Here is a 16,943-nt window from a genome sequence, read left to right as displayed (position 1 = left end):
AGCATAGGAACATTTCTGATTCTCATATCATTTTGGGGTTAATGTAATAGAAGAAAATTTCTCCTTTGTTTTAATTTATGTTAACTTCTAAATACTGAAGTTGAATGCCCTTTTTTTATACATTGGTAGTTATTGATCTGTAGATTGCTTGTTTCTATCCACTGTCTTTTCTATTGAGTTTGTTTTCTTTCTTTACAGAATAATTTTACATATGTTTCTTTATTATACACATTGCAATTATCTTTCTCAGTCTCTTGACTATAGTTTATATTCAGCATATCTATGTAGTGCTTGAAAAGGTTTTCTGAGAAAAAATCAACCTTTACCTGTATTTTACCCCCTTTTGAAAATTCTTCCTCATTCATTGGCCTCAAGGTAAGCACTGAAATGGTTAACTGCTTTTGAATAAGGGAAAAATAGCTCCTGTCTTTCCTGAGCTGCTCTAGGTATTATTACAAACTGTCCTAGCATTCACAGTTAGGCCAGTGCTTTCTCCTGATAAAGGATATCAGAGAACATCAACATTAAATAAGGCCACTTTATGACCATGAAGGTTCCAGACAAAAAAACACCTGAGTCATTATCTGAAACCATATCCAAGCTCAAACAGAACATGCGCATGACACAAATCACAACAATGAACCAATACCCCAATCCTAATAGAAGTGACTTCTGGTGCTTGGGCTGTGGCTTAGTGGTGGAACACTTGCCTCACACATGTGGGGCACTGGGATTGATCCTCAGCACCACATAAAAATAAACAAAATAAAGATATTGTGTCCATTAAAAAAAAAAGAAGTGACTTCTGTTCCTTTTCCAGTTGCAACCCTTACTTTAGACTTCCTCCCTCAATGTTCACCCACATTCCATTACTCCACCATGGACTCCACTGCCTGACAGCCTTCCATGCAGAGCAGAACTCTGCCTCTTCAGAATCTCCCCTGAATCACTGAATCCCAGCCCCCATCCAATAACAAGTCTTTTTTATTCTCTTCTTACTCAGATGCCCCACAGTTCTCTATGCTGGGCGTGCTGTCGTACTGTAAGGAGGAACAAACCCAACCAGTTTGGTGACAGTGTGTGTGATCTTTTGCTAGAGGGCTTTCAAAGAATGATATGAAAACACTGAGGGGCTGGGGCTGTAGCTCAGTGACAGAGCACTTACCTAGCATGTGTGAGACACTGGGTTTGATCCCCAACACCACATAAAAAAATAAATAAAAATATTGTGTCTATCTACTATTTAAAAATATTTTAAAAATTGAGCCTTATAGTCAAGCTACTTTTTATTTTGGTTTCATTTGTTAAGGATTCATTCATTTCCACAAAAAAATAAATATCTATCGCTTAAAACATGTTGTTTTAAAATATGTATGCATTGTTAAATGGTTAAATGAAGCTATTTAACATGTATATTACTTCATATTCTTATATTTTTGTGATGAGAAAGCTTGAAATCTACTGTGTCTGTAATTTTTAAGAATGCAGTACTTTATTAACTAGTCACCTGCTGTACAATAGATCTCTTACACTTATTCCTCCTTTCTAACTGAAATTTTGTATCCTTCAACCAATATTGTCCAACCTTTATTTATTTATTTTATTAGAACAAGTTAATTCCTGTTCGATGAAATCCTTTACTACCTCAGTAGACATGGGTCATGTAATAATTTAAATCTGGAGAGATATTATGTACATTTGAGTAAAGAGGGAAGATCAGGGAGTCAGTGTGCTGTAATTGAAAGATCATTGAGGTTGATGTGAGAAGATCTGAATTTGCAACATCTCAGCAGGATTGTTTTGGGAAAATTTGTTCATCTCTCTGAATTTTGGCCTCCTTATCTGTATGTGGGGATAGCAGCACTTTCCCTCCAGGCTCATTGTGAAGATCAGATGATATACCAAGTGTAGAGCTTTTGGTAAACTACAGCATGTGTTGTAAGTGTGAAGGGCTATTTTTTTAAAAAAAATAATGTTAGATCGGGGAGGGGGGGACTGATTGCCCACCCTCTTTCATCATCCCATTTTTGTTATTGGGATTAGAAAGCTAGAGGAAAATTATCTTTCTTCAGATTGAGATTGGACTCAAGGATTTGTACTACTGGTCTAGCACCCTTTCTACTCCATGACTTACTTACTTCCTTCCTTCCTTCCTTCCTTCCTTCCTTCCTTCCTTCCTTCCTTCCTTCCTTCCTTTCTTCCTTCCTTTCTTCCTTCCTTCTTATTTTGCTTTTCTAGAATAAAAATCAACCTAGTAAATGTTTTTTAGTAGTTCACACTGTCTTTCAGAGAGTATCCTCCTCAGAGTCTCTTAAACAATTGATAACATTAATGGCTTCTGGGTATTTATGAGGTTGTAGCAAGAGTACAAAAGTGTACTTAAAATACTTGCCAGACTTTTCCTATCTAAATGATTTTTGTGAAGTTACCCGGGCCCCGTTATTGTTGTTGTTGTTATTTTGTAGTATGTTGACTGCCACCCCTTTAACCACACTCCAGAATCTTATTTCATGGCAGTTTCACTCCGTTGTAATTGGGTGCATGCGATTGTGTTTGTTCTGCCCTGTGGTGCGAGGTTTAAAAAAGAAAAAAAATAATAGCAATCTTAGAGCCTGAGGAAAGTATTCTCTTCACTGATTACAAATTGCTGTCTGTTTGCCGGTCAGCTCTTTGTTCTGGTTACTTATTCTTTCTCACATGCCTGACTGCACAAATCACAAAACGGAGGGATAAAAAGATCTTTTGGAATCTGTATTTGCTATGTTGCAAGCTCAGTAACCATATGGAACACAAAAGCCCAGGGCCTTAAGTATGAAACAGCATTTTGTTGTTTCGCCTTCTCCCAGAGCATTTGGAATGTGTCTTTTTATCACTGCTGAAACGCAGTCTTTATTGCAGAAAGACATTGTGTGTGTGTGTGTGTGTGTGTGTGTGTGTGTGTGTGTGTTCGCATGTTCGCGCATGTACACATGGATGTGTGGACAGTGGGTGGGGCTGCTAAAACTATTGTTAAGAAGCAACCTTATATGCTATAGGCAAAGATTGCAATCTAAGCATTGTAAGTAATAAGAATTTTTTCTAAGCTTTCAAAACTTAATGAAGAATTGGTCTTACAAACATATTCATTATTCTTTATCATATCAGAATAAATATTTATTATAGCATCAACAGAAAGGCTTTAGAGTATGATAACTGACTTTAAGGTTAATGAATAATGAGAGAAATAGTTAAGTGGCCCTTTTATTCATTCTTTATTTCACTTTTCACCCTTTTTTGGGGAGACGGTACTGGAAATTGAACCAAAAGGTGCTCAACTGTTGAGAGCCACAGCCGAAGGGGCCCCATCAAACTTCCAGCTGCCGGCTGGTGATTGGCTCACAGCGGCCCCAGCAACATCTAGCTGATTGGCTCCTCTGCGGTGATGCTCATTGGGCTGTTTCCCTGCCCTTCAGACTGCCAGCTGATGATTGGCTCACAGTGGCCCTAGCAACATCTAGCTGATTGGCTCCTCTGCGGTGATGCTCATTGGGCTGTTTCCCTGCCCTTTCAGACCACAGAGCTGCTCATTGGGGGACTTTTTTGGCTCTGCCCACACGACCCAGCCAATTAGCCTCAAGAGCAGGAAGAGTGGGGGAGGTTGAGAGGCTTGTGGGAAGCCGGGAAGCCGGTGGTGGCAGTTGGGCTCTGAGGGTTTTCCTGAAGAGCTGTGTGGTGTGGCATGTGTGTTCTAAAAATAAAGTTCGTTTCTTTTGACAATGGCTCCTGAATTGTGCCCAGCCAGACTGCGGCACTCAACCACTGAGCCACATCTCTAGCCTTTTTTATTTTTGATTTTGAGACAGGGTCTCACTGAATTCCATAGAGCATTGATAAGTTGCTGAAGCTGGCCTCGAACTCTTGATCCTCCTGTCTCAGCTTCCAGAGCCATTAGTATTGCAGGCCTATGTTCCTGTAACTAGCACTTTTCATGCATTTTTGAGACCTTCTCAGTGCCATACGCTGTTCTGAGCATAGGAGCACAAAGCAAATAAGACATATTTCTGCCTTTATAGAGCAATAACAAAGCTGCTGAAGGGAGCAAGAATCAGAAGGCACAGACAGGGAGGCTAAGTGCTGCTGTGGGTAGTGACAGTTGTTTAACTCCTCCCTGCTTTGTAGGTTGGGCAGATTCTGTGCAGTACACTATACTGACTGAGTTTCCTCAGTTGCCTCTCTTTTTGCATTTCTTTGATAAGGCTTCAATGAATGCCAACTAACTGGAACACTGATGTAGCTGCATTCTTTAATGTTCGTAGAGTTATGTGGCCACTGATGACAGAACACAGGCCTAGGTAACAGAGAATTTTGAGGAAAGTCTATAACTAATAAAATATTTATTTACCCATGAATCTTGTAAAGCATATTGTCAAAATGCCAGGAAATGTAGAATGGGATAGGAAAAATTTGGCAAAACCAGAAGACCTCAAAATATTAGTGAAAAGGAAATGAAATCTAAAGAGTTTAAATGTCCCCAGTATCAGCAGATGGTAAATGGCAGAGTTGCAAAAACCTTATATCATCCTCCCACCAGCCTGTTTTTCTTTTTAAGTTGTAGATGGACACGATGCCTTTATTTTGTTTGTTTATTTATATGTGGTGCTGAGAATTAAACCCAGTGCCTCACACGTGCTAGGCAAGTGCTCTACCACTGAGCCACAGCCCTCACCAACCTTTTAATCTAGGTACTATTATTGTGTTGTTATTTTACGAATACAGTAACTGAGGTTCAGGAAAGATAACTTGCCTAAAGCCACTTAGGTCATAAGTTTCAAGAGCCTGGGTTTTCCCTAGGAAGTTTAATTCCAGGGTCTACTTTTAACCCTGTGCTAATCTGTTTCTACAGAAAGAGCTATAGCCAGTTTCCCTACTTCCTCCTGAAACCTCTCCCACTTTTCTTTGCATTATACTGTGATAACAAACACGCACATAGACAAATACATGCCCACATAAACCATTTTAAGCATAGAAATGTCTCTGCATGTGTGCATGTTTTTTTCTTTGCTTCTCAGAATGTCTGCAGAATCATGATTGATAAATGACTCAGATCAGAGAGCAAAGAGACTGATTTTATTTTATCATCAGCCAGAAAGAAGGGAGGAAAGAAAGAAGCTTCCTTTAGGCGTTCTAAACATAAGGCAAGATGAACGGGGTGCTAATTTGCTCTAGCTCTACCAGCCTGCTGTCCTTTGTTGGGGGCCAAGAATGAAAGAGGTTAGATTGTGCATAACAATATGGTCCACTGGCCTGATTACAAGGCTCCAAGAGGGCTTTTGCAGCATGAACATATGGACATTTTGCAATATTTACAGGAGGAAATGTATGCTGATTGGCATGCAGTTTCCAATGGCTTCATATTGGAAGCCTCTTCAATTTCTTTTTACAGGTATCCTTGTTCACCCTCCACTTCGATATATATATATATATATATATTTTTTTTTAAATTTAAGAAACATACTTGAATGATCAACTTAGTTAGCTATGACTGGAGGAAAATATAGCAAAGAATACCATTAGAAAAAAATAGTTTCATAGGAGGAACATTGGTCTTGTAGTCAGAAATCATGAATGTTGAGTCCCATTTCTCCCTGTGCATTAATTACCCTTCTTCATCACTGAAGAAAACCAAACCACCAGGCACCCTGGTTTCACTTTAAATTAAAGTGAATTTCACTTTAAACTAATGGTCTCAAAATGCAAATGAAGTCTCAATACTCCGTGGAATTTCAACTGTTTCTCTGTAGCAAGTTCACTTCTGCATTGAGACCTCATTTTCATACCTTTTCTCTTCATAAACTTTATCCCCCCACCTCCCCCATCCCCTTATTCCCAGTCATGTACCTAACTGAGAAAGTGGGAGGAAGCTCAGAAAGGAGCCTGCTCCATCTTTGGACTGAAATTTCCAAGCCTCATGTTTGTTTACTGTCTCTCTTCCAACTGAGCAAGTGTCCCTGTTCTTATCAACAAGTGTTCCCTCCACAAGAACACTGGATGGATGGCTGTCTGTTTTACTCTTCTGGTTCCTCTATCTTTCCCTTACATCACTTTGTCCATTTCTGTTAGTGCCCAAATATGCTAAAGTAGGTTCCATTTAAAAAATAAAATAACAACTATTCCTTCACATTATATCTCTCCATTTATAATTCAATATCTCTGATTTCGTCCCTGCAAAATCACTTGGAAGCAGGTATGGTAGTGGCACATACCTGTAATCCCAGTGTCTCTGGAGGCTGAGTTAGGAGGATCGCAAGTTCAAAGCCAGCCTCATCAACAGTGAGGTCCTAAGCAGCTCAGTGAGACCCTGTCTCTAAATAAAATACAAAAATAGGGCTGAGGATGTGGCTCAGTGGTCAGGTGCCCCTGGGTTCAATCCCCAGTACCCCTGTACTTCCCCAAAAATATCATTTAGAAGAGATGTCAATTGTTCATTTCTTCTTTCCAATATTCTCTTCTCTGCTTAAATCACTCCAGACTTGAACCTGTCCTCTGTACCTATATTGCCCGTGTGGAGTTCATCATTGACCTTCAGATTGCCAATCGAAGGCTTGCTCATCATTCTTTATCTTACACGACTGGTCACTTCTACTTTGTTTGAACATCTTCTTACCTTTTCATTATAACTGCACATTGAGCATAGTTTTCTTTCTGTTACTAAATGACTTCTTACTTTATTTCACCCCTAAACTTTGGTCCCCCAGGCATGATTTTTCTGCACTTACTCCAATCCATGCTAACTGCTTCACAGATTTCACAGATTTTTTTCCCTATCCACGTATTATTTACATGTCTTTCATATACAGCACTTTTTTAAAAAAAAAAAAAAGGTGATCAGAAATATTTTATGAAGGAATGTAATGGTGGATTACATTGGTAAAGCATTTTTTTTGTTTTTGTTTTTGGTACCAGGGATTGAACTCAGGGGCACTGGACCACTGAGCCACATCCCCAGCCCTATTTTGTATTTCATTTAGAGACAGGGTCTCACTGAGTTGCTTAGGGCCTCGCTAAGCTGCTAAGGCTGGCTTTGAACTTGAGATCCTCCTGCTTCAGCCTCCTGAACCTCTGGGATTACAGGTGTGCACCATCACACTTGACTTGGGAAAGCATTTTTTTAACTGTCATCATATAAAACAAATCTTTTAATTTTTCTGGTGTTTTAAAACAACATTTTTACATTTAAACTAGCCTTGAAGATAAACACAAAATTTACCAGTTTACAATTAAAAAAAATAATAACTCAAGAACCTGCTCTGTGTATCACACTATTCTAAGTGCAATAAAAGGGAATCTTAACCTTTGAAACGTGATTTTACTTTCTGCAACTGCATTATCCCCTTACCCAGTGAGTAAAAGTAAATAAAAATGCCATTGCTTCCTACTGATCTCCCCCCAACCCACTTCTGGCTCACAGGAAAGCTAATTTCTGAAAAATTTAAGATGTAATGAACTTGGTTCCTTCTCCCCCCAAGATGAGAAAGCAGAACTCCTTTTCACTAAAAAAACTAAATAATAATAATAATAAGCAATTATTATTATTATTATTATTAGTTTTTTAGTGAAATTTCCCATAAAAGGGTAATTCTTTATCTTTTCTAATAAGTATTTTTAAAAATTCCTTTTTCTTTAGCTGTTCTTAAGGTTTCTTCTCTCATATTGCCTCTTCTTCTACAAGGCAAATCTGGCATTTTTTAAATGCTGTTTTTCCTTTCTTTAGAGGGAAAGGCAGTTTTTGATCATTTTTTAGGCCTTCAACACTCAGGTTTGTGGACTCTATCTTGTAAGTTTCAGGGTTTTTTTCAGGAGCAGGGAGGCACCCTGGGGATCCATCTCAGGCTAGGCAAGGACTGTACCATTGAGCTATACTCCCAGCTCCTACAATATTTTCTAAAGCAAGTTAAAATTATGAAAACAGGAAAAGAATATAGGAGGCAATGGAGGGATGCAAAGTGTGTTAGTTAAGAGACTGAATGTTCTAGCACCTTTTTAAAAAATGTTGATTCTTTTATTAGAATGAGTTATTCCTTCTCAATATTTATTTGTATAATCATTTGTATCAGTATGGACTCATGGGCATTTTATGGTTCTGTTTTACTTCTTCTGTGATCACATCATTTATATTTCTTCTTATTTAAAAAAACTTTATTAATTAATTTTTATGTGGTGCTTACATGGTAGGCAAGTACTCTGCCAGTGAGCCACAACCCCAGCCCTTATTATTTTTTTAAAAGAATCACTAAAAGGGATTTTTTCCTAATGTTTCCAATATTCACTTAAATATTATACAGTATATTTTCAAATATAATATACTGCTTTATTTGTAGTACAAGTACTTTATAACCTAGGATCTAAATTCTTCTTTTGTCTCCATTGTTACATTGCTGATTATTTGTTTTACTTACCCATATGTTATAAATATTGCAAAATGTCACTCCAGATAGCCGTCTTTCAGATCAATTAAATACCAGAAATGAAAGAATTTATGTGGGCTGGGGCTATAGCTCAGTTGGTAGAGTGCTTGCCTTGCATTCACAAGGCCCTGAGTTCAATCCCCAGCACCACAAAAAAAGAAGAATTTATGTTAAAAAAAAAAGAATATATGTTATATTGGTATGTTGGAACATCTTAATATAAAGTGAACAGGACCTGCATTGGAAATTTAGTGGGAGGTGAAGTATAACAAAGCAGTGGACAAAGAAAAATATTATATTAGAAAAAGCTTGTTAAGAGTTGGTAAATGACTGAATATGAAGGCTGAGAAGCAGACTTATAGCTCCACATGGTTCTTCATCCAAATGACTTGGAGGATCAAGTGTTAATATTAGTAATGAACACATTCCTTTCCTCTCCAGGAACTGTCTCCAAAGTTGGAACTGAATTTACTTTTATGGCTACATTTAAATTGACATGATGCTATATTAGCCTGATTTCTTTTATGAAATTAGCTCTAAAACAATAAATATTCTTATATCTGGACACAATGTTTGTTCCGTTTTCGTAGATAAAGATCACTTTGTGGCTTTTGTTTTTGACCAGAAGCTATTGCAAAAGCATTGAAACTGTGACCTAGTTCTGTAGGCAAAAAGAAGAAGCTCTAGAGGGAGAATTCCTTAGAGCACTAGATGCAGTTTCAGACATGTTGGGTTTCAGGTAATATCAAGATATCCCAGTGGAAATGGAGGTTGCAGAGGTTCAGGTGAAGGTCAGAGAGCACTGGGAATGCTGAATGCAGGCTCGACAGTCATCTCCAAGAGGCATAGCTAGGGACAGTGTCCTAAGAACGGAGGTTGGGATTATATTTCACAGCCTGCAGAGGAAATAAAGTCAATCAAAGAGAGATAAAGTGCAGGCATAAAGTTAGGGGGGAAACAAGGGAATGAAGAGTCAAGGGAGACATTTTGCATAGCTAAGACGAGTTTATGATACTGAATGCTGGGGAGAGCAATCAAAGGAAATGAAGACTGAGGATTTTGTAATGATAAAGTTTGACTTTGGAGAACACATTTTCAGTGGACTGGTAGGGGTGGAATTCCTGTTAGAAAAAAATTGAGTCCATAATGAGGAAAAAGAGATAAGCAAAAAAGAACGGGAGAGAAATAGCTCTAGGGGGTGGTATTTTCAAGGGAAAGTATTTTTAAAAAATAGCTTTAAGAGGTTATGATTTTGTGTGAAAATAATGCACACTTATTGTAAGATTAAAAATATTAAAAAGTATAAAGAACAAGGTAAAAAACACTTAAAATGCAACTATATGGAAAAACAAGCACCATTGTTTGGGTAAGTACATTTGCTAACATTTATCTATGTAGGCATTTATAACTTTAGTTTATTTCTCAATACTTTATATAATTCAGATCTTAGTATTTATACATGAGGGAAAAACCTCTCTCTCTCTCTCTCTCTCTCTCTCTCTCTCTCTCTCTCTCTCTGTGTGTGTGTGTGTGTGTGTGTGTGTGTGTGTGTGTGTAATATTTATTTATCTGTTATGGTTTGGATCCAGAATGTCCCCAAAGATCTCATATGCTCAGAGGTGGGGCTTTGGAAATCCATTGGCTCATGAGTGCTCTGACCTCATCAGTGGATTAATCCATTGATGGCTAAATGGACTATTGGGAGGTGGGACTTAGTTGGAAGAAGCAGCTCACTGGGGGCCTATCCTTGCAGACTACATCTTGAACCTGACCCCTTTCTCTCTCTCTTTCTGCTTCCTAGCTACCCTGAGCTGAGCAGTTTTCCTCTGCCAGGACCTTCCACCATGATATTCTGCCTCACCTCAGGCTCAGAGCAGTGAAGTTGACTGATCATGGACTGAAACCTTGAGCCGAAAGTAAACTTTTTCTCCTTCAAGTTGTTTATGTCAGGTATTTTGGTTAAAGCCATGCAAAACTAACACAATGGCAAAAAGAGAAAATTTTACAAAAACATCAAATTATACAATATTGCCAACTCTTTCTCCCTTTTCAGTAGCCTTTGATAGAAGATTGATGAATTGGAAATCCTTGCTAATGGGAAGAAAGCTATTTATTGTCAATGCAAAGTAAATGGCTCCTGGACCGAGGCTCTGTTGTATAGATTCTGTTATTCATCCTCCTTTTTTATTTCCCTCTCAATATGATCAAGAAGAATCCCAAAGTTACTGGGATGTTCTCAACTTCACACTGTACCTGGGGCTGAGAACATTTACAACAGCTTGAAGGTTAGTTGATTCATATTCATTTACTCAGAGTAGAACCACCCTTTTACTGGACCCTCTCCCCAAGGCTGACACACCAGAAGTGGGAGTCTTAGATCTTATTAGCTTATTGCTTCCTAAGATCCAGCAGGGGAGAAGATGTTGAGAATTATTCCTTTCGCTGCTTTTTCATGCTTAGGAAGACAGTTTAATAAATCACAACATTTTCTGGCAGGGTCCTCTTGACCAAGTACAGTGCAGTATTTTGATTCATAATATACAATGAGCCAAATCACTGTTGCTCTGAATACTTGCCTATGACTGCATTAGACCCAAGAAGGAAAATATCTGCAGAAGAAGCATTTCTTGTTCAGGCTGGATTCAAATACAGTTTTAATTTTAATCCAGTCCTTGAGGTTAATCACAAACAGAACTTGAAAAAATATTTTCTAAACATAAACTTATGAACATAGATCATCTCACATGTAGAATAATCTTACTATATGTTATTTGGTAACATGCATATTTTCATTTAATGATATGGTCTACATGTCAGTAAATATAAATTTACATTATGACTTTTAATGACAACATAATGTACCATAGTTTATTTTACAAACCTTTTATTAGTAGCTACTTCGGTTTTATCCAGGATCTTGCCACTACTAATAACAGGGGTAAATTTCTTTGAGTATATATAGTTTTTCCCTTATGTGATTAAAGTCCTAGAACTGAGATTTTTGATATTGAAGTACTAGGGATGTATTTTGTTGAATGGGCAAAAACAAAAAGGGAGTATTTTATTCATTATGGCATAAAAGTAAGTTAATAAAACATCTGTATAGTGTCATTGAACAATATGTAACAGAAGAATTGTTTAAGAACTTTATTGTAAAATATAATACACAAAAAGGATATAAAAAAGTATATAAAACATGTAAAGTTTAACAAGTGTTTTTACAGTATGCAATCAGGTAGTAACCAACTGAGATGAAGAAATAAATAATTTCCCTAGACTTTTCTTCTGTAGCCTTGGCCAATTGTAACTCTGCCTTTGGGCAGTAGTTAGCATAGGTTTATGGTGCCATACGTATGTATTCTTTTATAATATACACCAAGGGTCACCAAGCTCACAGGCCAGATCTGTCCTACCAACTTGTTTCATTTAAATAGTTTCAATGGAAGAGTGCTCCTTCATTTATGTGTTGTATTTGCTGTTTACACATGATGAAAGCTGAAGTTGAGTCATTAGCAGAGGGACTATAAGGCTTTACAATGTAAAATACTATCTGGCTCTTTACAGGAAATGTTTGCTGATCCTTGATATTGATTAGTTTTGTGCCTGTCTGAAATTAATATAAAGAATATATCATAAAGTATGTTTTCTTTGTGATCTCCTTCACCCCATCACCATTATATTTTCTGGGCTGGGGTTGTGGCTCAGTGGTAGAGTGCTCGCCTAGTGTGTGCGAGACACCAGGTTCGATCCACAGCACCATATAAAAATAAAGAAATAAAATAAAAGTAATATGTCCAAATATAACTTAAAAAACATTATATTTTCTAAGATTTGTCTATGATAGGCTATGATTTTCTAGTGCCTAAAAGACCTCTTATTGATCACCTTATTATTCATCTCAGAAAAATATATGCTGATTGAATTTTTTACTAGTTTCAAGTAACCATAAGTTTTAAATTTCTTCTGAGTTGGGTTAGCATTGCATTTAATAACATCCTACAATTGATTGAAAATAATGTTACAATTTTTTGGAAGATATTTACTAAACAAAGTATTAACATTTATTGAAAATCATTTCTTTGTTTTTTTAGTTCTAGGTGGACACGATCTTTATTTATTTATATGTGGTGCTGAGGATTGAACCCAGTGCCTCACACGTGCTAGGCAAGTGCTCTACCACTGAGCCACAACCCCAGTCCATTGAAAATACATTTCTTAATTAGATTCAGGGAACTCTTGCTGCCCCACTCCCATTCACTCTTGTAAACAGAGATGATTAATACTAATTGCTCAAATGAGACAAGGTTCATTATCAACTCTATTTTGATTCTTTATTTTTATGGATGGAAGAGCCAAAGAGACTTTGTTCCCATAAAATAGGTATATATGAATGGAAGGAGGTTTTTTTTTTTCTTTAACAGCAATTTCGCTCTATTCTTTGAACTCTTTGTAAGTTAGAAACCTCAAATTATATACTTGACAGCTGCTAGTCATTCTGTTTTGTTGAAAATAAAGCATTGGAAATCACCTGACTTGCAGAAGAACTTCCTACTTAGTCATTACAGTCATTCACTTTCTGAAGCAGTAACCAACATTTGCAATCATCCTACCTATGAGTTTTTCCCTCTGTTTTCTTTTTACCTTTTATTTAAAAATAAAACTCAAGTATGCTGGGTGCAGTGGCCCATGTCTGTAATCCCAGCAGCTCAGGAGGTTGAGGCAGGAGGCTGGTAACTTCAAAGCTAGCCTCAGCAAAGGTGAGATGCTAAGCAACTTAAGCAAACCCTGTCTCTAAATAAAAATACCAAAAAAAAAAAATAGGGCTAGGGATGTGACTCAGTGGTCAAGTGCCCCTGTGTTCAATCATTGGTACAAAAAACAAAAAATCAAATATGAAAAGTACACAAAAAAAGTACATGGCTTTATATCTGGCACATAGACACTAAACAATAGAGCATTGCCATCCAACCCGGTATCCTCTCACGTGCCTCTTGTTCCCGTCTCCACTTTCTTCCTCCTTCAGAGTATTTAACAAAATTGAGACATTTGTCTGTGTTTATAGAGAGCCACTAAGTGTCTGATGGAGAAATCAAGACCAAAGACACTTAGACTAAGAAGAAATACGTGCTGAAGCAAGATCTTGAAGATGGCATGAGGGGTTAGAATCTGATAATTCTTCATGGTTGTCAAGTATTGGACTTGGAAAGGAGGGGTTCCTATTACAGTGAGTCAGAGAAGAATGAAGAGAGGAAAAGTTCATTCAACTAGTTATTTAACCAAGATTTATTAAGCTCAACTAATTATAGTACTGTAGAAAGTACTAGAACATTTTTAAAAAGGAAAACAAGCTGTACTCATACTTTCCTGCTAGATGCACATAATCTCCCTGAAGAAGGAAGAGATGAGATCATGGATCTGAGTAAGAACTGTTTAGGAGAGGGTAGATTTGGATTCTGGAGGAGTGTGAATAAGATTTCGAAGAGCTTCCAAAGGGAAAGACCTAAGGAATCAACACATTTTCTTTGTAGGACCGTGGTATTTTGTTTTGAAAGCTAAGCTTCGAATGTTCATATCATACATCACGGTGAATCTTATTGATTCCATTTTTAAAATTGCACCTGCCATGGAGTCATGCCAAAACTCACATACCGAATTAAAGCACAAAACCCAATAAAACATAACAAGAGCTGAATGCCGCAAACTCAATTGCTTATTAAAAAACCATTAGCCTTAAAATGTTAGCTTGTCAGAAAACAATTCCTTTCTACTAATGTCAGCTTTGAAGGTCAGCTAATTGGAAATATATAGAATTAGGACAGGCAGGAAATTCAATAAAGCAGACCCAGCAGTAGAAGAAACTTTGCTCCCGGCCCTGCTCGTGGAATTAGAAAAACATCATCAGGCACATGCCCACAGATCAGAGCTCTCATTAAGCCAGTCATAATTCTGGTATTTAAACTTCACCTGTTATAAGTTCAGTTGTCTTTTTAAGCATCCCATTTGATGTTATACTTTAATGTCTCGTTAAGAGGACTCGCAAATACCAGGATATGTGGCCACTTTAGAAAAAAAAAAATATCCAAATGAGCTGACCAGTGAAACTTCTTTCATGATTCCTTTCTTTTAGCAATGAGCCTTTTTTCTTTCTGTTCTTTCCTTCTGTTCTCTGAAAATTAATCTGCGTTTTTGATTTTGGATTTGTATAGAGTGGGGGATGATTACTGAAGCCTTAATCAACATTCAGGCCGACAGAAAGGAGTCAAACCTGCTATTATCTTTTGTGCTGAGAGCTGTGTTTATTGTAAATGCCTGAGGCTCTCTGAAGACTTGGGAGAAGAGGCCTTTGAAGTTGACGCCAGTGGCAGGCTTTTGCTTTAGATCCCCATGGCTGAGAGAAATGCAGAGGTGACTTGGGGGAGAGTTATTTATAAGATCATTGAACAGAACATGAAAAGGACACTATTGAACTTGAAATATGATACTTTTGGTTACCATTAACTGAATCATAGAATTTGAACTAGAAACCATTTTACAAGTCATCCAGTCTAATGATTTCCTGACACTGTCTTCCGGATAGATATGAGACATGGTTTGGAACCAGAGGTGCTCTAGCATAGAGCTACATCCCCAATCCCTTTAAAAAAGAAATTGTATGGGATCTTGCTAAGCTTCCCAGGGAGGCTGAGAACTTGTGATCCTCCTGCCTCCACCTCCCAAGTTGTTGGGATTGCATGTGTGAGCTGCTACAGAATCACTATGATGATTCTATAGCTCCTGTCTTTTCCTTTCAATCTTTACTTCCAGTTTCCTTGTCCAAGCCTCCATGGCTTTTTGCTTTTACCATTTAATACAACTGATAACTTATCTTGCATCTTCTGCTACAGATCTTCAATTAACCCTATTTATTAAAGTTAGCGTCACAACCTCTCCATCTTATTATTTTCCCGGTTCCCCTTTCCCCCCTAAAAGAGAACCCAGTTCCCTTTTGTCTATAGAATTTCTTCTAATCTTTCCATCCTAGCACAAATGGGCCTCAAAGAGACTTTTGTCTGTCCCATCCTAGCTGTAAGTGATCATGGCATCCCATGAACTCACCTCTTTTCCATGTACTTCTTTTATGAACTTTTATGAGTCAATGCACTATTATTATGCCATTTAGTAGAAAGAGAACATGTTGTGGACAGATTCATGGTATGTTTTCTGAATACTTAGCACAGTTCTTGATATATAGATATGTATTGAATAAATCATTGTGTGATCCTCTTCTTACAGTTCTATGTTTGGTATTCAGCATGATGTAGAATATAAGATATGATCAATTGCAAACTCATAGAGTGTTTGAGTGTAACAGAAATTAAAATGTTGGGTTCTGTATATTTTATGGCAATGACTTATTAGCTATGCTAATATTAATTTTTGCATGCCTCCTGCCTGTGGCTTCCTGAGCCAAAAAAGGAAATCTTGTCCTCAGACTGTCCAAATAAAAGGCCATTCAATTAATCACAAGACCCTTAGCAAAAAACTGTTGGCACATAGCCTTTTCCCCAGAAAGATCTTTTCCCCAGAAAGATCTGCAAGATATGAAGAGAACAATCGCCTCAGGCAGCACACTCAGCAGATGAGACTAAAATGCGAAAAGGCCCACTCTGAACATTTCCAGCATAGACTGGCTGCCTGTGAGTCCTGATATTGTCCCCTAAGCATGCTGCTTCTATTCCCTTAACAGTTCCCACAGTTCCTTCATGTAACATCCTTAGCAGCTTAGCAAAGCAATTCAAATGGACAAATGTATATGTTATAGTTTTTCAAAAATTATTTTTGAGTTGGATAATACTGCATGGAAACATTGTCATATAATTAAGGCCGGATTAATAGGTAAAAGTTTATATTTGTGGGGTAATGTCCTTAATAGAGTAGTTTTGAACTCTGACTCTACATTACAATTTTCTGGCAGGCTTTCAAAATTCAGATGCCCAGGCTCCACTCCTTCCCCATGCACTCTGATTCATTTGATCTGAGGTGGATCGTAGGCTTGTTATGCTTTTTGAAATCTCCCCGGGTAAATCTAATTTGCTGCCAGTGTTGAGAATCATTGCAACTCACTGAAGATTGTCATTCTGTTGTACATTATTAAGGAGCAAAATAATTAACACAGCTGTTCAGGTTTCATTCAAACATTGTTTTTTTCCCCCCTCTGTGTCACGAAGCTGGAAGCTTAAGATGTGAGCATTGCACACTTCCATACCTACTGCGGACGCCAGTGAAATGCCACACTCTCAGAATATCAATTAGTGTTCCATGTAGGGACTAGCTGTTCCAGTTATCCTTTTTAATAGTTAGGAGAGGTCCACATGCTGTGGGAATTCTCTCTCAATCAAGGTCTAGTCTCTGAGTAAACAAAGCGTGTGACTGACATTTTGGTACTTTATGAGTTAGCTCTGGCTGTCTTTTTATCTTTTATTTATTTTTATATTTTACTGTGCTTGATTCCTTTTCCAG

The 16,943-nt window shown here is 37.6% G+C and overlaps 1 protein-coding gene across 1 annotated transcript in view; it reads left to right on the top strand.

Annotated features, from left to right (window-relative positions):
* The window catches only part of LOC110598131 (uncharacterized), a 278,648-nt gene that overhangs the window by 238,244 nt on the left and 23,461 nt on the right, over nt 1–16,943 (top strand). Inside the window, exon 2 of the transcript XR_005735340.2 lies at nt 10,246–10,360. The gene's annotated coding sequence lies outside the window, so the exon portion shown is untranslated. The remainder of the gene's footprint in view (nt 1–10,245; nt 10,361–16,943) is intronic.

This window comes from Ictidomys tridecemlineatus, chromosome X, assembly GCF_052094955.1.
Source record: "Ictidomys tridecemlineatus isolate mIctTri1 chromosome X, mIctTri1.hap1, whole genome shotgun sequence".
NCBI classification, from domain to species: domain Eukaryota; kingdom Metazoa; phylum Chordata; class Mammalia; order Rodentia; family Sciuridae; genus Ictidomys; species Ictidomys tridecemlineatus.
This window is presented reverse-complemented; position numbering and strand designations above follow the sequence as displayed.